At 38.5% G+C, this 22,788-nt stretch overlaps 1 long non-coding RNA gene across 3 annotated transcripts; it reads right to left on the bottom strand.

The window, feature by feature from the left end:
- Positions 1-1,221: 1,221 nt before the first annotated feature.
- On the bottom strand, positions 1,222-22,426 carry LOC135293898 (uncharacterized). Of its 3 annotated transcripts, XR_010356012.1 has the most exons (5): positions 22,069-22,426; positions 20,384-20,743; positions 19,293-19,428; positions 2,827-2,909; positions 1,222-1,356 (listed from the first exon to the last, which is right to left on the bottom strand). It is a non-coding gene; the product is annotated as an uncharacterized LOC135293898 (long non-coding RNA). The 3 variants fall into 3 exon arrangements; XR_010356011.1 differs by lacking the exon at positions 22,069-22,426 and having other exon boundaries at positions 20,384-21,309; XR_010356013.1 differs by lacking the exons at positions 1,222-1,356; positions 2,827-2,909; positions 22,069-22,426 and adding an exon at positions 14,658-18,771 and having other exon boundaries at positions 20,384-21,309.
- Positions 22,427-22,788: the final 362 nt, after the last annotated feature.

The raw sequence follows: 22,788 nt of genomic DNA, 5'->3' as shown, positions 1-22,788 counted from the left end.
CAATTCAGTGAGATCCTAAGAGCAAGAAAGTGGAACTAGATAGTTTTTAATGCGTATCTTTTTGTCGTGGTGTCACTGTCTGGGGTACTTGCCATGTCCCAGACATTGCAACATGATTCACAAGGTGACTAAGCAAGCTGCCTTACAATTCACTGAAACTATTGCTTTCTCTCTAGAGAGATTATTTTCATATTATAAATAATTAAGCTGCATGATTCATTGTCACATGATATTGTGGAGGCAAAAATGGGTTCACATCCCTCAGCATCTGTTAAATGGTTATCTGGATGCAGTCTCTGGTGTAGGAAGTACACTCTTATAGCCAGATGGGAGGTTTGTCAAGGTCCATTCAGATCTCTCAAAGTTACAGGACATTGTATTCTGTGACTTAAACTTTGTAGTCTGTTCAAATCTTTCAGATCCCTATGCATACGCATTCTTCCAAGCATCTTTTCAAGCCACATTTCAAGACAGGCACTTGAGCAGAATTGATCTTCAGTATTACTCAATTCAGCTGATTTTGCATTCTTATCATTACAGAATCAAGCTTAAATGCATTTGACAGATATTATCCAACAAAAAATCCTTACTGACACCAGGCAGAGTTTACTTTTCCCAGCAATTGTATTTTATGAGTTGCAAGGCCTATATAGAGTGAAATGGCTTAAGGCTTGGATGAAATTCAGCTGAATTTCTTAACATAAATCAATATATTTCAGAGATCTGAGCACTTTTTTTAGTTTGTTTCTGAGCTCCTAATTTCCTCTGTTCTTTGACATTATAATGAAAGAAAATATTTTGGAAGACATTTCCCAGCACCCATCAGAGGAATGAAGTTCTGTCGCGGCGCAAAGCAGCAGTTGGTCAGATGAAGACTTTAGCTGAATTCCTGACTGTTTTCTGGGTTTCAGAAGACAAAAAGAAAATGATGGTTAATTTCTGTGAACTCATCATTTAATCATTACTTTCCAGGCGTAGCTCTCCCACTACTCTCCTACATTTGACCTTACAAACATAGGTAAGTGGTTCAATGATTAGGAATTTCTTAACTTCATTATGTTCCAGCTTCCCATCTTAATAAGAAGAAGAGACAGAAAGTTTGTCTTGGTAACAAATTTTGGATCCTCAAATGAAACTTGATGTAGGGAGAATGATATAATGTTCTATAGGAATTCTTGGCCAGGTATTGTATATGCCTGCTTTAGACATTGTGAGAATTTCATCTACATTAGGCAGCCTGGAGGAACTTCCCAGTTCCAAGTGCGAGTTTCTGCCCTGATTACAGCTCCTCATCCTTTTTCTCCCCATCATCTTCTTTTCTGTGTGCTTTCTCACAGGAAGCTTGAGCAAACACAGCTGTGAATGAAGAAAGAGGAAAAGTCAAGCAGAGAGAAGGTCTGGTTTTTTCTCTTTGTTTTATGTCTGTATTTTTCTAAATCTTAAGATGTTAGAGTATTTAACAGAACATTTGAAATTCCTCTTGTCTCTTCTTTGAGTTTGGGACATAAGATGTACTCATTTATAACACAAAATGATCTGCAGGAGTCTCTTCCTAAGTGGTATATAGATTAACAGAACACCAGTAACACAGGTACACAGGGAATTCTTGTATTAGAATGTATTAGATTCATTGCAATGAATCCAACAAATATGAACAGGGTGATGGGGTTTTTGCCTTCGTTATTTTCATGGTGGGAACATAACTAAGCTAACACTAGAGCCTTTCCTTTTGTCATTCCTGTTCATGTTCTTCACAGGCAGCCTCTAATCCTCCTTTGATCTTCCCTCTATTTATTCCAAGTCACCCACAGGGCTCTGAGATTTAGAGCAAAAGTTTCTAGGGTTTAATTTCCCTGAAGGGTCCTCTCCAAGGTTAGGAGTAGAAGACCTCTTTTGGAGAGAAGACTAAATGTAATCCCAATGAAGACAAATTTCTGAAAAGCAAGAAAGAGAACAGAAAATATGTTTTTCTTTCCCACATTTTATTAAAGTGGAGGAGTTCTCTGTTCTTTCCAGACTAATTTTTTTTTCTTCAACAAAGGTGACAGATGGAGAACTTGAAGAATATGTATTGATGGCATATATAGTAAGTATTTTCTGAGGAACTAGTGAGTCAGAAGAGGCCTCTCAGGCAACTTCCACCAAAAAAACATCTGATAGATGGAAACATGCAGATAAACAAGCTCTGAAACTAAGTTTGCTGCCTTGACCATTCTGTGATAGACACATCAGTCACATTTTTATTTTTGCATCATTACCTTTCTAGAAAATCTTTGCTGCACTTGCAGATGCCTACCCACAAAATCTTTTAATCAGAGATGACATGACAGATTGATAGGTCCTGTTTCAGTGGAAGCTCTTGCAGTTTCAGCTCTGTATCTGTGCAGTATTTACTGGCTGTATGACTGTGCTTTCAGGTTGACAGCATCAGTCTCACCTGACAACCTCTCTGTTAGCTTCACTGCCAAATAACCCTTCAAGTAATAACTTGAATATAATATATTCTCACAGCAAAATGGTAATTTATAAAGGTTTAAGGAACTGGTGACTTGTTGAAGAACAGCATTTAGAGCTGGGCATTTTCATTGTAAGAGTAGGTGCTGAGATTGGAGAATATGACAATTGTATTTATTTAGAAGTGTATTCCAATTTTATTGTTATAGTTCAGGTAGATACTCTGCTGAGGTATTTGAAAAGGCACAATTTGCATGTTGAAAAGATCCAATTTGCAAGTTTATGAGGAGGTTTTTTTATTGAAATGACATGGATAATGGCTTAACTCTTTATGTTATCAAAAAATACAAAGGGAATGTGTCATTAGAGTACCTTGAAAAAGAAGAAAATAGCATAGTGAATCACTCAGCACCATTTCCACAATCCACTGATCAGTCTCTACTGCTTGAGTTCACCTGAAGTTAAAAAAAAACAAAAAGAAAGGTAATATATGCCTATCCCAACTAAAATAAAGGAATTCTAAAGATATTTACTTCCTAAATAAAGGAACTATATGGCTAAAATAATTATAAGGCAACATTTTTTTAGCCCATAATTAACATAAGTTATGGGTAGAATATGTTATCTACTGCCCTGTACAGTTCCACACTTTCAGTCTTAGTAGCTTCTGTGGGCTAACCAATTAACACAAAGGTCATTGCTTTCATTTTCCCAGTATCAACAGAACATTAAGGCAGCACATCTGTGATTATGTTGGTAGACAAGGGATGCTGCAGCCGAGATGAAATTTCAGTTTCACAAAGGCTAAGACCAAGTCCATAAATTTAGCAAATAATATACTGTGCACTAAACTTTTCTGAAAGAAGACAAAAGGACCTATCATGAAAGCACACAAGCAAGGAGAAATGGAAATGGGGAAGGCCTTTATATTTTGATCAAAATGCATTTAATAATAATAATATGATTTTTGTGTGAGATGTTGATAGCATGAGTCAAGTACCAAATGTTGCAACAATAATGTGTAGATGCAAGTACAGCTAAGCTGGTTTCATGTTGTGTTGCTCTCTACAACTACCTGAAAGGAGCTTGCAGTGAGATGGGTGTCAGTCTCTTCTCCCAGGTAACAAGTGTCAGGATGAGAGGAAATGGCCTCAAGTTGTGCTGGGGGGGTTTATACTAGATTTTAGGATTTTTTTTTTCATGGAAGGCATTGTAGATCATTGGAACAGACAAAACAGGGAAGTGGTGGAAGCACCATTCCTGGAAGTGTTCAAAAAACATATGTGGATAGGGCACTTGAGGATATGGCTTAATGGTGAATATGGATGTGGTGACGATTTCATGGCTGGGCTAGGTGATCCCAAAGGTCTTTTACAGCCTTAATAGTTCTATGGTTCTGTATGACCACTGTGCTGCTGATACTTAGCTTAACTGGGAATGTGTCCTTTTGGACAATGCTAGCAGGAGAACTACATTCCTTTCCATTTTGGTCTCTGTATCATAGAATCCTTGAATGGTTTGGGTTGGAATGGACCTTGAAGATCACCCAGTTCCAGCCCCCCCACCATGGGCAGGGACACTTCCACTAGACCACGTTGGTCAAAGTCCCATCCAAACTGGTCTCAAACATTTCCAAGAGCGGGGCATCCACAGCTTCTAGGGACTATAGCTGGGTTAAGACATGCACTCAATAATGCAGAGGATTGTGTGAGAACCCTTAAAAGTTTTTCTCAGGTTTATGATTGCCTCTGTTTGCATCAGAAATATAAGAAAAACTCAATTTTTTTTCATAACCAAATGATAACTTTTCTCTAGATTTCATCAAGAATAATGCAGTGCTGATATTAAAGAAAAGGAAGAATTTTTTTTTATTTCACTTGATTTTGGGCTTATAATGACAGGAGGCCAAAAGGGTTCTTAATTTAACTAAATAATTTCTCTGTGTCCTCCATGTAATTGACTTCTAACGCTGTAAGGCATGATCCTTCTCACCTCATTTGATTTCTCATTAACAGCATGTAATGCAGAATTTCATTTCCAGGAATTACTACATCAAATGTAGTTTTTGATTGAGTGGAACTGTACCTCAAAAAACTGACATTACACATAAACATACAAGCCAAGGAATTCAATGAGGAAATCTGATGCTCCAAGTTAGGTCCTGTTGCATAACAATGGCTAAAGACAACTTCAGATATGTTTGAAATAAAAAGAACAGAGGCAAGTTTTGCAGTCATACTCTTTCTGAGTTATCTATTGCTGGGAGAAGGAATGAGTGCTAGAAACAAGTCAAGGGGTCTACAGATTTGTGGCACGGGTGCTGGTTGAACTAAATGTTAGGCTCAAGGAGCCAATGGTTCAAAGTTTAACAGGTAGCCAGTGGAATAAGGTATTTGCTGGGTTTGTTATGGGGCCCAGTGCTCTTCATGACCAATCTGGACTACATTAAGGAACACACCCTCAACAAATTAAAGGTAGACACACACTTGGAGTAAATGGCTGGTGAGAACTTCTGCCATTTTTAGGGTCCTTGACACCTGAAGGAATGGGGTGACAGGGACCTTTAGAAATTCATTTAAAGATGGATACTAGATTCTGGAGCTGGAGCACAACAACCACGTTGAGCAGTGCAGCCTGGGAACTGACTGGTTGGGTCACAGCTTTGATGAGAAGGGCCTGAGGTCCTCATAGACAGCAAAATGGTCACGAGCCAGCGCCCTGTCTGTGTGGCAGTGAAGGCTGCCCATCTGGGCCATGCTGGTGAGAGAATGAGCAGGAGACCTCAGAGTGTCTGTACCCCTTTGTCTGACATTTGTCAGACCACATCTGGATTTCAATTTGCTTTCGGATGAGATGGTCTTCAGGGTATTCTTCTGACAAAGATTCTTCTGTGATTGTAAAAAAAAGGAATTTTCAAAGTAACAGCTGAAAATATTGTTTGGCACAGCACCATGACGTATGGTGTTTTATCCTAAAAAATGTCTCTGTACTTCATAAATGGATTGATTTCTGCTTCATTATGTTTAATCAGATTTTTAGCTGAGGACATGAGATTTTTTTGAGGATGGATAAGCAATGTGATAGCCTTAAGGCAGGAACTTTAATATGAAGCCATATGACATTTTCTGAGATAAATGAAGAGAAGGAAAAATGTGAAGAATTTATTTTTCACTTTTGGAGCTTTCCAAGAAGAGGAGCTACTTGGCTTTAAACTGAAGCACAAATAGGAAGCATAACTTCATATTATGAATTGTATTGGACTGAAAATTAACCTAGTATTAATGCCTAGAAATGTGCAGAATTTACAGATTGGTGTCAGTGTGATCATGTTTTCAGACACTGTAGCAATGTTAAACCTCTATTTTCAGGTGGCTTGTTTTGCCTAATTTTTGATTGTTTCAGCATGTTGACTTTCTATCTGTATCTTTGCATCAAGAAAACCATCTAATCAAGAAATCATATTTGGTTTTGCTACTAATATGGAATAAGATGTGGGTTTGCTATAAGCATGGATTTAAAAAACAGTGGAAGAGTAATTTTTTCCAGTTTCTGCTGAAACTTGCAGTTGATTTTGATGGGGTTTGAGTACAATGATGTTTTAGGTTGATTGAGACACTTATGTAGATACAGAACCATAGATTCTTTAACAATTTTATATAGAGTTTCAAGAACATGTGCTCCATTGCTTCAAAATCAAAACAGATTTTTTAAAAGTGAAAGACTAGCTACAAAAAAAAGAACACACAATTAAAATCATAAAACCTTATCCAATACTTCTCCAGCACTGCTTGAATAAAGTTTTTTAGTTGCCAGAATTTATCTTAGACCTGACTTGCACAAGTCATCTAAGATTCCTTTCTGTCTCATTATTAATGTATCTCCTATTATTTAGAAACCACTCATTCTCTTGAACTTTCATTGCTAAGACTCTGAGTGGGTGTCTAATGTAACTTTTTAAAGAATATGTTTAGACTGTATTTTCAGAAAGTTTGAAAAATAAATTAAAATTTAATTTGAATTTAGAGTGTTAGATCAATGAGATTTGTCATACACTGATGTTCTCCAGCGTAGATCTGGTTACTCTTTTTTTAATACAAAGCACATTTGACTCTGTTAAATACAGAGATGAAAAGTTGTTAAAAATCTGGGCGGGGGGAGGTTAAGTCCCTGCTTAACTGGCTATACCCCAAACATAGTTTAAGTCTGTCAGTCTTTTTAGTCATTCAAACTTCCAAATACCTGGATAAAGTAAGTGATGACTGACCCTCTGCAATCTAATCACACCTCTCTGGGGAAATTCTTATGTATCAGGAAAAGGAATCAGCTTGTTCCAAATCGTTCTGAAGTACAACAGAAGCACCAGACTAATGGCTCATATGTGAAATATACTAGACACAAGCAAGAAGCTCCATTCTCTAATGTTTCACAGAAGGAAAGAAAGCAAACAGAAATTATCTTTGATGACATAATCAATGGGTGAAGAAGAATATAATAATTGTGGCTCTTTCCCTCTTTCGACTTGATATTTATGCGCCCCTTAATTACATTCTCATTTTTTAATTTCTGTTGCTTTTTGTGAGAAATTCCTCAAAGTGCTACTTTCACTGGCAAATTTAAAACGCTAAAAAAAGCAAGTGGTGAAAAAAGAGAATCATTGTCAAGCACCATCCAAAAAGCTTGGTATTATTTGTTTGAAAGGACATCTTATTTCAAAATTTCATTTGAATTATTTGGGGTTTTTTTCATTTCAAAATTAGTAAAAAAAGAGAAGACCTGATACTAATAGTCTGCTAACTCTCTAGAACTTACTCTGCCTAATTCTTTTCTATTTAAGCTAGTACCCTTTGTTTTCATACAGCCTACGCATGTTAGAATTGCATAATCCCCTCAAAGATCTAAGTATATACCAAGTATATACTTGGTACCCTGTAGGTGTTTCTGTATGCATGTGTATAAAGGGTAGGTATGCAGACATGTAGGAAGCTGAAAAATTTCATGCAAAAACCCCTTAGATGAAGTTTAGCAGAACATATTCCTCCTTGGATACTGCAAAGGAAATAAGCCACGACATTCACCATGGGAATTGTTCACAGCTGTGTCGGAGGAGGTTCAGACATGATGTAAGGAACTATTTCTTTATAGAGACAGGGCTAAAACACTAGAACAGACTGTCTGAAGAAATGTTTGATACCTGCAGCCTGTCAGTGTTCAAAATGCATTTGGACAATGCCCTTAACAACCTGCTTTAATTTTTGGTCAGGCAGTTGGACTAGATGATTGTTGTAGATGCCTACCAACTAAGATTATTCTATTCTATTCTATTCTATTCTATTCTATTCTATTCTATTCTATTCTATTCTATTCTATTCTATTCTATTCTATTCTTCAGCACTACATCAACAGACTGAGTTATTCCTATTCCCATCCTCCACCATGCCACCCATAGTAGAATCCCATATGTATGTGCTAAATTTATAGACAACTTCATGTTTTCCCAATGTTCATCTAGTAGTTGCACTTCAAGCCCAGGCTCAAGAGGGAAATGAGTGCTGCACATCTTGCATACATTAATTTATCTTGTGAGAAGAAATAAATGCATAGGAAGAGGAGACCCACTGCTTCCCTGACTGTCTAGCTTAGGGGATAAAATTTAGTGTTACAGGAATTTCCTCTGAGTCCTTCAAAGTTATCTCCCTGTCTTCATTAAGTCTGTAGGAACTTCAACTCTCATTTTGGAAGGCTGTTTTGCTAGAAATTGTTCATTGGCTTGCTATGTCTGTAAGTCAGGCTGACTGGATTTCAGTCTGGATGTATCTGGATTTCAGGGATGATTTGCTTTGCTGTGTTAATTCCTGAAGTTCATACTTATCTCGTTTGCCTTTTCGGCCTTATCACATTCAAATCAGGAGGCCAAAATTCCCTGGATAGGCTCTGCTCTCTTTCATCCCTTAGTGGATTAGATGCTTTAACCTTTTGATAAAAAAACCCAGCAGCTAATGACTGCTGGTAAAATAATTAAAGTTTTCAAGAAGGTTGGGACCTGAGTAGTCTTCTGATGAGTGCTATAGGATTCAGCTGTTGTGTAGAAGGCTTGGTTAATCTCTAGGTAAAGAAACAAATATTGCTGCAGTAGTTCAGAGGTTGGATTCTTCCCCCAGATTTGTGACTAGCCTCCTTACATGTGGTGAATCTGGGGTGAGTAGGGTCTGAGGAGGTGCCACTTGAACCAGCTAACACAAAAAAAGTAAGTATAGCGGTGTCCCGCTGCCATCTTAAGGGTACAATCTTGCCCTCTGTGAGTCTGGAGCACTCAGGTTAGGTGCCCAGACTGAGTCATAGCGATGTGCACTCCGGCAGTGCACATAATACAGCTTCTTCCATGAGGAGAAGTACGAGTGAACTGATACTTTGCATGCACGGACCGAGGAGCTGCAATTCCCATCTGCACTAATTTAAAATGATTTGTTGCTCTTACTGCAGGCAGAGTGCTGTGACAAGCTGCAAGGAACCCTGAGTTTGCTGATCCCCTTGTAAATGTTGTGTTGTTAAAAATGCCCAGGATACCAAAGGCCAGATTGGTCAAGCTGGACCTTGGCCATAGTGCTTCCAGTATTTAGTGTGGACAGGGACAGTCCTGGATTGTGCTTGCTGTGGCAATATTGTAGCTATGCTATGTACTAAGAATGTAGATGTGAATTAGGCAAAATGTGCTCAGACTCTGGAAAACAGAGAAGGAAATAATCAAGGGCAGGACTAAAAGTGTCTAGGGATATTCAAAGTAAAAAAATCACTTTATCTTTCATATAAGGTGAAAACTGGACATTTGATTTCAGATCTAAGGTTTCCTTGTTTTCGTACCTAAACCAGACATATTTACATAGTTTGAGGTTTAATTAATACATTTCATTGAACAAAAAGAATCAAATATCTTATTTCTGGTTCAATTTAGCTGAGAGTATTCCATTCCCTTAAGACTCTTCGAAAATTTTATTGGAAGTTTCAAAAGTCTATGTCCAATTATAGCTTTATATCAAGAAGTAACCCTAAGATACATCTGTGGTCCAAAATTAAAGTAATTTAAAGAAAGTTTTTCTTCTCTCTTTCTACCCCACCTTTTCCATGCTTGTTGAGTCCCATGCAGAAATGGTAGCAATTACCAATTTAGCAATACACATAACACTAATTTCTTTTTCCCTGGAAGTTAGGTATGCCCAGATGGATTGCTAGTTGAAAGAGGGAATGCTTTGGTAAACTTGGTCAATTGGAAATATCCTGCAAGCAGTGGCTGCTCTGTAACTGATAGGAATGGGCTGCTGAAAAAACAGCAGTGGGTGATCTCATCAGTCAAAATTGCCAGTGACATTGACGATAAGGCCACTTGGCATCAATTACCATATAAATAAAATGTGTAGAAGGGAAAAAAATGTCATGAGGACAAATGCATAAAATTTCAAAGAACTTTTAAATGATAGATCTGAAATGGCAGTAATTTTTTTATTGCAAAAGACTTTAAAAAGAAATAAATTATCGATAAATTAAATGTGTCACATCTATCTCCTTGATTCTCTTGGTCTTGATATAATTATTCACTCTCACAACTCAATTATGAATTTTTAATATGACAGTCAAGATATAATCTAAAATTGCTACCCTTGTCAAATCAGTGGAGAAAAGAACATGTGGTCTGTCCTGGTTATTAAAAATTAAAAATGTGCTTAGGTGAGACCCCTGGTCATCTGGGAGAATCCACTAAAAAACGGAGTCAACTCAGTGCTTTTGCATAAGTTATGCCACATTTCAGTCTGGTAAACTTTCAGTGACATCAAGAAGAGCAGGTCAGGTGAAAAACTTTGAATTAAAATTACCTACTTTTATCTCTTCCTGAAAGCCCCCAATTTCTTAAAGTCTGCTGTGATTTTTAATAAAAGCAGCAAAGTTTAAGATTCAGACTTGAAAAGAATAAGCAGTAGAAGAGCTTTTTATTAGAGTCTTGCTTAGATACTTTCATAAGAGCTGAAAGGAGTCTGCTGCTAATGAAATGACATTTTGAGTAACCATTAAGAACTCAGTTTAATGTGATGTATGAATTCAAAGGGGATACTGAAATGCTAAATGCAAATGCTGTCCACCAGCTAAAAGATTGCAGAGTACTTTCCCTCTGATTTTGGCTTCAAACTCTACTGCCTTAAATTTGCAATTGGGCTTAGTTTGGTAATAAGAGCTATTCAGGTCAGAGGGCTTTCAGTATGTGCAGGGGTCCACAACTCAGGACTGCTGAATCCAGTGCTAAATGCACAAAGATAGCCCTTTGCTGGATGAAATGACTTTCAGTAAAAGCCTTTCCCTAAATCTATTCACTAATTCTGTAATTAACAACTTCTTTAGAAGCTACATTTTCAAGAGGCAGAATCAGCTTTCATGTGCAGCATAGATTACACCTCTGTCTACACAATCATTTCTTTAAAAAGGAGCTATGCCCTGAGCTAACAAGGAACTGTTATTTCTACAAAGCTACATGTGTGATTCTTAGAGAAAAATTGGACTCTGATATAATTTTTAGTTATGGAGTGAAAGGTTACTTTTCAAAAATTGTGTTCAGTGTTAAATATCCTTTTCAACAATCTTTTAATTTGGAGCAAAAACCAATTGGTCAGAAAATTAACAGTTTCCTATTATAAATGTACTAGTTTAATACTTTTTGTGCTTCTGGGCTCTGGTTTTAATTTCATGTGAAAGCACTACATTTTCAAATTTATACAGAAAAAACTCATGGCATTTGGTTGCTATGGCAATATAGATCCCTATTTCTTCATTTATGAATAATAATAAAAATGTAATTAAATCTAGTTACATTTTTGTTCCAACATTTCCTGAAGCTAGAATTTCATGAAGACATTGTATACACTCAATTTAAACAACTTTATTGCCTTCTTTAACAGGATTTAATGTTCTACTTGGTTTTCTTTTTTTAAAGCTCTAAGCATTGATTTTAGCTTATGCTACCCCATTGGCAAATATTGATGCATAAATACAAAATATGGAGTGTTTTATTAGGACAATCAAGCAGTGGAACATGTTGCCCAGACAGGTTGGGATAAACTTCACCCTTGGTCTTCATCCCAGCAAATACTACTTGAAGGACTGGGATTGTTCTGTAATTCTTTTCTTTGGGTCCATCTTAATTGCGGTTCCCAAGAGCCCACTTTATGACAGCTTGAAAACATAAAATGGGACTATGTGAAGAATTTTTTCCAAAGCCTCCTTTATCTAGTTTAGGAATATAGCTGGCATTGCTGAGAAAGTCTGTTCTCAAAGGCTTCATCATTGTGCCTTGTTTCACCCTAACATTTTTACTAGTTTTAATTTTATCTTCTGTATCATTTGTGGTCACACATTGACATTTCCCTTGGATCATTCAAGGAAATTCTCAGACCTGAAACATATCACATTTGGTTATTAGCCTTTACTTCAAACTCCAGCTAGAAATCAAGTGTTGTATTCTGATAGTGCGGTATGATGTTATCTCTTCCTTCTAAAAGGAGTCAGACTCTCAGGTTTAGACTGAAAGAGTATCTAGGAACACACTCGGGCAGAAAGACACAGTGAAATTAGCCTTTGACTCCACAGAGTATGAGCTGAGCACTGGAAATTGTATCTGTGGAGCAGTGGGCACTTTGAAACAGACCATTCATCAACTTAAGTTTTTTTATTTGAATTTACCTATGTATATATATCTGTATATGATGCCTATATATGTGATATTTATATAAACACTGTATTTAAGTATCTATAAAACAGAAAAACCTCTGTTGTTTTATATATATATATATATACACATATGTATACCTGCTGGAGATTAGGGCCTCACAATGTTTTTATAATAGCACTCTTGTGTAAATTATTATTGTATGGTGAAAATGTCATTGCGCCTTTAATTATCATACATATTATTCACATTCCCGGCTGCCCTATTCAGGTCAATAAACTAAAAAAAGGTAATTTTCCTAAATTATATTTTATTTTCTGTCATGGATATTCCAGATTAAAAAATATGATTCTTGGTGGTCTTATTCTCTCACTGCCATATAAAATGCAAAAATAATAAAAAATACTATATGTCTTTACTATATGCCCAATATATATATGTAGAAATGCACAAATATATATATATGTGTGTATGGGTGGGTATATACACAACCATACAGAGAGCAAATTTAAGGGCTTTTTTTGCACTATGTTCTGTACTTCTAGGATTCCAGACAATTATTTGAGACTTTCAAATTAGAAAGATCTGTCAAAGGGGAGTTTGTCTTTATTATTCTGATCTGTCATTTCTTTTATGTAACAAGCCAGCTGTTATTTGAACAGCATCATTCATTTCCTCAATGGAATGATGACACTACAATCAGCCTTCATTATCTTCACATGCTCTTATATGAGAACTAAGTGCAGAGGAAATACTTTGTAATTACTCTAGGCAGATTTCCCACATGTTAGAGATGCCATAGATGGGATTAATGAATATCACTTGAAAAGGTTGAAGTAGACAAAAACAAAATTAGGCTTCAGTAATCGCAACATGCAGATGGGTTGAAATGCTAGTGGGAAAAAATCCCATCAGCAATTAAACTTGCTTCTTGGAACAGCAGATGTGCATAGTCTCTTTACTGAATATTGAGCACACTTGAAAGGGATTTGTAGAAGAAGAATGCTGAAATACACACAGATCTGCTCAGGCAGGGCTGGGACAAGTGACAGGCTTGTGCTTACTTTATTTAGTAGGCATCATGACTTGCCCCTGTCTCTGCCCAAAAGAATCCCAAAGTTCTGCTTGTTAATGAGTGCTCTTCTTGCCACTTCCGCTGCTTTCTATTATGGAAATCTCTTCCATCATCAGAGACCTGTTAAAGGACTGATCTAGGACAGTAATGATCTGGGACAGATTGGCTCTTTAATCTCTGAGGAGTATCATTGGTTTTGCAAAGGAGACATTTCTCAAGGCCTATTTTACAGCAATAGCAGAAAAGTGTCTCTGTTGGCTTCCTCTCCAGATAATCTTCAAGATTATTTACTGGTGACAAAAATACAGCTGAAAAGCCAACAAGACAACCAACGTAGCCACCTAGAGAACTTGCTCTGAGTCACCAAGCAGGGAGCTGCAATGTAGAGAGGTAAATGCATCAGGCAACAACACAAGCCTTGGACCAGTTGTTTCAGTTTGTAGTGCTTGGTTCCAAGCCAAATCTGACTTGCAAGGTCCAAACAAAAGGCCCACAGCCGTAATTTCAGGGTGCCTCTTGTTACAACACCTGGGAAAGTAGGAAGGATAAATGAGCAAAGAGGCATGCTCATAGGGATTGTAGTTGTGTGAATTTTTCATTGACACCTTTTATTCTTATATATTCTGCTGGTCAGTGTGTAGAGTGACCTCAGAGCACTTGAAGAAAGTACTATAACTCCTCAGTTACTGAGAAGTGGAGTCCGATATCTTTTGGTTGTACCAAGTGGAAGGAATTTGACTATTGTACAAAAATAGTCCTTGACCTGACTCAGTGGCTAAAAATACATGTACTGTGAAAAGGAGCTTTTCTTCTTTAAGGATGAACCTAAGCTTCCTTCTCTCTTTCCTCTGATGGGAAGAGAGTGGTTTCTGCTTTTCCCAGACCACAGGTAGGTTTCAGGCTGGATCCAGAATCTGGCACTATGGACATGATAGATAGAGATGTATGCAGCCATAAAAGCATTAGCATATAAAGAGGTGCGGTGTTTTAGAAATAACCAGTTGCACCAAGTCTTACCTGTGATTTGATCTCAGAATCTACAATAATTTCAGCTCACATCTTGCGCCTAATAGTTATGATTTAAGAGAAATCTTTTGGAATTGCTTGGTTGCAGTGCAAAAGCACTGATCTGTCCCTGTAGGAAGCCAACTGTGTTCTTGATTGTAGTTATAATATGAAAAATACTATGCTTGTCACTAAAAGATCTGTATGTGCCTACCTGTCACTGTTATTTCCTCTTTGAAGGATGTGGGAAAACATCCCTGCTACTGTTATGTTTGAAATCTTGCTGGGAACAAAAGAGAACGCTTTATATACATGCATAAATACATGCATATATGTTGTTAGAATACATGTTTATTGATAAAATAATAAAAATTACAACAATCAAACCAAAATACACCTAATAGTTGCTCAGTCAATTCCAGTACTATTGGCCATTATAGTCTGAGGTTATATGGAAAAACCTCCCCAGTAATGCCCTTAAAATTATTTTAAAAGACAGCTTAGTAACATTTACCCTTTTTCCTGGAGCTATGCTCACTCTTGCAGTGTCCCTATGGACCTTACAGCAAATAGCTCAGCTGTCCTCAAGCAGAGCGGTGTGCTTGGAGGCAGAAGGTCCATGACCTAGTGCATGGTATCCCTGCCCTTAGTGGAGGGGTGGAATTAGGTGATCTTTAGGATCCCTTCCAACCTAAGCCATTCCATGATTCTGTGAGTCCTGGACATCCTGCACTCTTCAGGAGGAGAACTACAGTGGTGGTAAGGATACATTCCTCCTTGATCTTGGGGTCCAGCTGTGGCTGTTTTTACATGTTTTGTTAACAAGACCAAATTTTACTCACTAAGCATCCCCCCAAATCCTTCAGCAGCTCCTGTGAACATGAAGGGCTGTTGTGCATCACACAGTGGCTATCTAGGTCTGTTGGATCTTTACCACACAGAAAGCTGCCTTCCCAAAAGCTAAAATCAGGCACTAGTCCCTTGACTATTGCTAAAACTGTCTCAAGCTCAGAGAAGTCCTGAGTGCCTCCAGTGCCAGTTCTGTGTCAAGCCTGTGGTCTTGTGTGACTGAATTACATTTATTAATGCACAATGCCACTTTGTGATTAGTGGTGGTGAATAGGAGCTGTTAACCTATTCAGCAGTGTCTATTCAACCTGTGAATATCTATGTGGGAGTGGTGTAAGGCTTACCTCTGCCACCCACACAAAATCATCCTCAGTTTTTATTTCCCTTTGGTTTGTAGAGCACCCTTCTCCCCACGCTACGGTCAAATATATTTTCATGTGAGCACAAATAGACCATTCCTAAATATTCTGAATGCTTTGTGACAAATATTTAGAAATCAGAACTGCTATGAGCTTGCAAGAGCCTGGTTTGGATTGAGGCAGGGCACACAATAAAAAGATGCCAGCTGATGTCAGGGATTTATGGAATTTTTCACAGGAGGAAAAAAAAATCTGGTATATCCTCTATCAATTTTCTGTTTATTCATCAATTTACTTTTAGGTCAGTATATATTAAATCATTATTTCAATGTCCTTTTTTAAACCCTTATACTTTTCAGAATCTTATTTTTAACTACTGGTTTATGAATTAAACCACAAGAAATGTGTCATTACCTTGATGACAGTCATTGCACAAGAATCTGATCTCCAGTCCTGGGAAAGCTCTTAACTACATGGCAACTGGATTCCTGTGAGTAGAACCCTGCAAACAACTGCCATATACAACTTGTTTTGTCTACACAGCTTCCCATCTCTGCACATGTCTTTCAAGCATAGATAAAGAATTAGCTGCAGAGATCAGCAGATGGTTTTCATTGTTATTATTCCTACTGGCACCTAAAATGCTTAAATCAATGAACAGGCATTGGAACGGTATTTTGTTTTCTATTTTTCATTTTTGTCTTCAAAGTAATTTGAACATCTCTAGACTTCCAGATTAAACTCTGTATGTGGTTTATCTACTTCATCAATACTCATACAAGGAAAATGTTACTTTCTGCTTCAACCTGTGCCTCTCAGTCATTTCTAAAAGCCTTGAACTTAAGTGTGCCTTTCACACTTTGTTATCAGATTGTTGTATACCTTTAGAGAGAGAGATGATAATTTCAAAAATTCAGAAAAGTAGTTGATTTTGGGTTATTATTGTCAGTTAGCAATCAGTATGCCTTATGCTTCCTATAAAACTTTTAAAATTATTAAGTCTTAAACGTCTTCCTTGATAGAGCTGTTTTAACTCAAATTTTCCAAGCTGAAAGCCTGTTTCTGCTCAACAAATTTATTTATTTTTAAATCAACATGTAAATTATTTGTTAACAGTAATGGAATGGAAAAATATATTTCTTTTGCTCATGTTAAAAAATTCAGCCTGTTTTTTTTTTTCTGTTAGAAGACCCATCGTGCAAGTGTGCATTTGTGTGTTTTGGCAGGCAAGTGCCTTTTCTCCAAAAAGCTGCTCAGCTTTGGCCTTTGAAATGCCACAGTTAGCTTGTGTTCCAGAGATATCCTCTTCATATATATTTCAGGATAAAGCCTCCCAAAATCCCAGCTGTAGCAGATCTATCATGTGTTGAACAAAACTATGCATCAAATCATAGTTGTGATCTTATCGTGCCAAGTCTAGGTTTAGGATCTTAGAGGTCTTTTCTCTCCTGTGTGCTTGGTAGCAACTTTCTTGCTGGGCCCAAGAAATCTGGAAAAATACTCTAATTTGTTCATAAACCAAGAGGTTAAAATAGTATTGGAAGGTAGGGGTGACCATGGAATGGCACATGGAAACAGGGTGTGGGGCATGGGATGAGATGCAAGGTTGAAGATTGTGGAAACTTGTATTGCAGGCTGTGGGAAAAGTGGGACTGAAAGTGAGGATTGAAATAGTGTGTTTGTCAAGGCAAGAGGTTGAGGGTAAAAGTGGAAGAGATAATACAGAAGAAGGAAATTAAAGTCTACTGTGGGGGAAAAAAAAACCTGCAAGCTCATTTGGCATCTGGATAAGAAGAGTCACATTGGGAATGAGTGTCCCAAAGGAAAAATGTAACAGAGCAGGTAGACATGCCCTGACACTGAGGCACGTTGAGGGGCAAGGAAAAGGGATCTGGGTGTAGTAGAACCATAGGTGAGCAGCTGGATTAAAACAAAATCTGGCAAAAAGCCTGAGCACTTGAGATTCAGTGTTGCTAAAAGGGAAGTGCTCAAAATGTTACTGCATGGCTGTGGGCTCAGGAGGCGGTCCTGGTTGTTTAAATGGGGAGAAAAGAATTGTTCAGACAAGGAGATTTTCACTTTTATTAAAAATTGCAGAAATGGGACAAACAGCCTGGGGCTATGATGAGACTGAGTGATAGAGAAGGGAAAGACTGCAGGTAGGGACACTTACAAATGGCAAGGTAAAATTAAGTTAGAAGGGAGTCAACATAACAGCCTGTATGCAAGCAGAAAACTCCTACTGTAGCCTGAATTTGATAAAAAGTTCAATCAAAACTGCACTTCCCATAACCATATATATATTCTATACCTGAACTAAAGTAAATTTGCAGGCCCATAAATCTCTCTGGGCTGTTTCATTTGTGCTTGTCATCAGGAGGTATTAGGTTAGGAAATGTACCACACTAACAGAGTTATGATTCAGTTTCCTGGTGCCTTTGCTAGCTCAAATATTTCTATTTAACATTGCACGGTGCTTGGTATTATCCATATTTCTTGAGTTCCAGTTATTTTCTTTTCTGTGTCAAAGCTACATGAATCACTGCTATTGCTAAATGCTTGTTACTTCAAATTACAGAGCTGGTAAAGCTCTGATTGTTACAGTTTACTCTCTTAAAAACGTAGAGACTTCTACTAAAAAAACACTCTGCACAAAAATACATAAAAAGAGCATTTTTCAAGCTTGAAAAATCACTGTGTGTGAAAATGTTGCTAAGTACCAGAGCAGAACCTGCTCATGATGAGGATGGCAAACAACCTTATCTTATATGTCTTTGCTGAAGTGGCTGAGAGATTTTTGCTGTACTGTGCCAATATAAATTTTATCTGTGAAAAGACAGAGCCTCAGCCTAACTAGAAACCTGAGCACAGAACAAGTAACAATAATGTATGTTGCCAAGTTTTCCTTAGAAAAAAATGATTTGCAGATTAACTTATCTCTTTTCACCTCTGTGGCTCTGTAGTTGATCAGATCTGGCATTTAAATAGTGCTCTCATTCTGAAATTAAAAGACTGGGGAGGAATAAACTAGTGAAGCATTTCCTTTTCCATCTCCCTTTTCTTCTTCTACTATGCATTCCACATGCATAAGGTTTTATACAAGCTCAGTAAACCAGTTGTGAACCACACCAGGAGAATTTGGTTTTGAATAAGGCATGTCATTAGGGTTTCTTTTTTTGAAGAGTCATGAAAAGTAGTTTGCAAGATGACAGCAGATGTAAAAGCCGTGCTGAAGCTGTCAGCATGGATGCAGCAGTGCAGCCTCCTCCTGCCTTTGTGAAAGGTCAGTAGAAAATTCAAACAGTTCACCCAGCATGTAGATGCTGCCGAAGATTAGGGCAGGAGTGTAAGTACAACACGAAAGCAAACAGAACATGCAAGCACAAAATTCATAAAGAAACACATTTTACCCATGACAAGGGGTGTCAGCTGCAGCAGACAATGCCTGACAGTTGGGCAGGCCATCACACCTCACTCACTCCAAGAGAAAGAGGATGGCTCACCTCTGCAGCCAGCCCACAGGGAAACAGAAGCTAAAGCCCACTGGAATCAATCAAAGCTCGTTTACTTCAACGTGCTTTGAATTGGATCCTAAGACAACACATCCCTCTGGTTTTCATGTTGTGTGAACCTACATCTCCCAGCAGGCTGGGATGAAAAATCCCTGAGAGGAATTGCTGTTTTAACAGAACGGCACAGGATTATGTTTATCTCAGGTCCTCTTAATTTCAATCAATTTGTCCTAATTTCAACCAATTTGGAGCAATAATTAGAATACATGTCCCCTGTAGTTTCTCACAGAGAAATTCTGAAATTGATTTAGCCAGTTTAATAGCTGAGTCACCTTTGTTACTGTTGGTATTTCTACCAGACTGCAATGGAAAGCAATGGCTCCTCATTTAGGTGTCTTCTTTGGGTCTCTGAGATCTGGTAGAACAGGAAGATGCAGAAGCAAGTCCATGCACATCTCATACTGAAGCCTGAGATAAAGCAGCAGTAAAATTCTCTAGTTATAATCTGGATTAAACAGCCCAGGAAAGGGGAGGGGTGATTTGAAAGCTGACTGACTGCTAAGGGAAGGAATGGAAGAAATTAGAGTTCCCTTTGGCAGCCACAGACAAAGTATGAAATTATCCCCTTGGGACATATAATCTTTTTTCATATTAAGAAAGGCTTGCCCTCTATAAAGATCTTTTCTATTTTACATTTTCAGATGGCATTGCATTATTTTATTGTTCTCTGCTGCAACTGTGGCAATCTCACCCTGTTAGCCCTCTGGATATATTACCAATCCTAAAATGCCATTTTTCTCTTGTGATACAATTGCCAAGTAGAAAGAATTCCTTTTAGCTCTGGCTGGAGCAACCACAATATCTAATTTTTCTTGTAGTTTATGTTAGTTTCTTGCATGTTTTAACTTTGCTTTACAGGCTGGATCAAAGTCATCAGTTTTCTTTAAGGAGATAACCAAAAGTCATCCTGTGATAAAGCAGTACATCCAGTAGCACTGTGAATAGGGTAACTACAGCTTTTACAAGGTCATTATCCCCCTCTAATCTAATACAGTTTTAATTTGTTTCCAGTGGATTTGATTTTTTATTTTTCAACCTCTTTTCTCAAAGTAATTTCCATCCCATGACAGGTAAGAGAGATTTGTCTGCTTTTTACAAACTGAGAGTTTCTTCCCTACTCCACAATATCTTCTTTTTTCTTATATTTTTATTATTGGTCTCCTTGGGTTTTAATTTCAAATGAATGCATTTTTATATTGACAACCTGACCTCTCTCAAATAACCACACACATTTTTTCCTCAGGTACTTGTTGAATATAATAAAATTCCAATGGATTTTTATTCATTATGTAAATGCCATTATTTACCTCCCATTTGCTCCCTTAGTGGAAATTGAAAATGCTAAACTACTAGCACCACTTACAGCTTTGTAGTCAAAGCAAAGCCATCCACACAGCAATTATTTCCATAAACATGAAGGTCTCATTCCAAGCAGGAAACAGCATGCCAGTCCATCACTGTGCTCCTTGGCAAAGGAGTGCAGAGGAGCAGTCTGCAGAGCTTGCAAATGAAGAGGGAGCAGCAAGGAGGGGGGGAGTGGGTTGTAGGAAAGCCAGAGCAGAGAGACTCATCAAAAAGCAGGGAAGGCAAGAGAAAGGGAGAGACAACCAAGAGATAAGTAGTGAGAAACAAAGCCAGAAAGGAGAAAATCAAGGAGAATGATAAACACAGTTGGGAGAGGAGAGGAGAGAAAGAAGGGAAGATAAGGTGACCAACAACAGCCCTGAGGAGATAAAGAATCAGCATATTCATCAAAATATCCCCTACTTATTGAATCTAAAGGAGCATTCTCTGTCATATGAACATCCTAGCGCCTACATGAATTGAAAAGGAGTAAGATAAGTGTCATGGGTTGACCTTGGCACAATGCCAGGGCCCCCATGAAGGGTATATTTCCAAAATGGTTGCTGTGAGATGTGACCCGGAAACAGAACAAAGCAGGCTCCCAATTGGGGATGGAGGGAAAACACAACACTTTAATAATCTACAACACACAAACATAAGGGAAAAAGAAAAAAAAAAAAAAAAAACCACACACAACAATCCACAATGAAACACTCCCAAAACACTCCTCCTTCCCCCAGCTCTCTAACATTCAAATCCCCTCTAATACATCGATTCTCAGTCTAATACCCTCTTTCACACAAGCTCCCCCCCCAGGTCATCAAGAGAGAGAAGTCTCCCTCTTGCACCATGGGCTTCCCCAGGAAACACAGTGGAACCTCCTGTGCTTCCATGTCACACGCGGCAGCCGCCTGTAGAAAATCTGCCGTGGTGACCATCTTCCTTCCATGTTCTGTGCTCTCACCACTGTCCACAGATCTAGACTGCTCCTTAGGCCCTTTTAAGAATGCTTTGTCGCCCAGTTCCAAGAAATGGCCACCTCTCACCATTTGGGACACCTGTCCCCCCCCATATTTTTACTTTCCTGGGGCCTGGGTCTCGGGAACAGAGATCCTTCGCTGAAGGCAGAGGGCTCCACCACACCCTCCCCCTCAGTCTCTGTTCTCTCTACTTCTCCTCGCAGCCTTATCATTCCTGGCCCACGGCCAACCGCCTCACCCAAGGCCGCAGTCTCTGCATTATCAGAAGAAATTGGTTTCACCCGTGGCTATGTAAGAGAAAAGTCCAGCCAAAGCCACTCCAATCATCTCTTCCATCTGGGGCACTCTCATCTCCTGGTATTTTCTTCACCTACTTGAACCTCTTCTTCTTTCCCATCCTCCGTCCCCTCTAAACTAACAGCTGGGGAAGATCAGTGTTTTTACAGCTTCCATTGTTTCAACACTAAAAGGGTTAAAAGCTCAGCCCGGTCTCCCAGCGGCTGGGCACCTTGCCCCACCCCGCTTCTCCTCCTGGCCGTGGTGCCAGCACGAGATATCACATTCCAAGCCAGCACAGTCTCTGCCATTCTCTCCCAGGGTGGGTGCCCAAACATCCCATGTTCTCCTCCTGCAGGAGCCTCTGGCCTTCCCCCCTCAGGCCGCATGGCCTCCCCCTCTCCCACCCAGACGCAGCTGGGCAGGGGAGGAGGTCAGACCAGCTCACCTGCTGCCGGGTCAGAGAGGAAGTTCTTGTGGGAATGCTCTGCTTTTAACCCCTGTGTGTTCTCAGAGGTGTATCCAGATCCTCAGTGGCCATACCAGATGCCAATTTCAAATCTGGCCACTGATTGGTTTGACCTAGACTTTTCCAGAAACTCACTTCCGGGCCAAACCACGACAATAGGATATCAGTCAAAAGAGCAACATCAGAATTTCTAAGGCCACAAATTTAGGATAAAGGAAAGCCTGTCTTCAGGCTCCAGTACCAGATCAAAATGTTGCAGCTCAAGGAGAAAAGTGCTGATCCCATATAATTTCTCAGTGCTGACTCAAATTAATGCAAAACTTCTAGTATGTAGAGTTTGTGCTATTAACACAAAGTTTTATCCCATGTTATCTGTCTTTCTATAGCTGACATAAAGTCAGCATACCAGCATAATTCTAACATAAAACTCATGTTGCATTCTCTGGCTAATTCAGCAGAAATGTACTCACATGTTCGTAATTGTCTTTAAAGTGCTGTTCCAGGAGGGCATAAAATTGGTAGTAAATGGGCTTGATATACTGCAAGTGTTGTTTTGAGCAGAGAGGAACATGTATACTTGAAACTAAGCACTTACTCTTAGTCAAATTAATATGTTAACAGTCTTAACAATTAATTATGTGACAAAAATATATGTTCATTGTTCAAATTAATACAGAGATGCCTCATCACTAATAGACT

This window comes from Passer domesticus, chromosome 2 (genome assembly GCF_036417665.1).
Source record: "Passer domesticus isolate bPasDom1 chromosome 2, bPasDom1.hap1, whole genome shotgun sequence".
Lineage (NCBI taxonomy): Eukaryota > Metazoa > Chordata > Aves > Passeriformes > Passeridae > Passer > Passer domesticus.
This window is presented reverse-complemented; position numbering and strand designations above follow the sequence as displayed.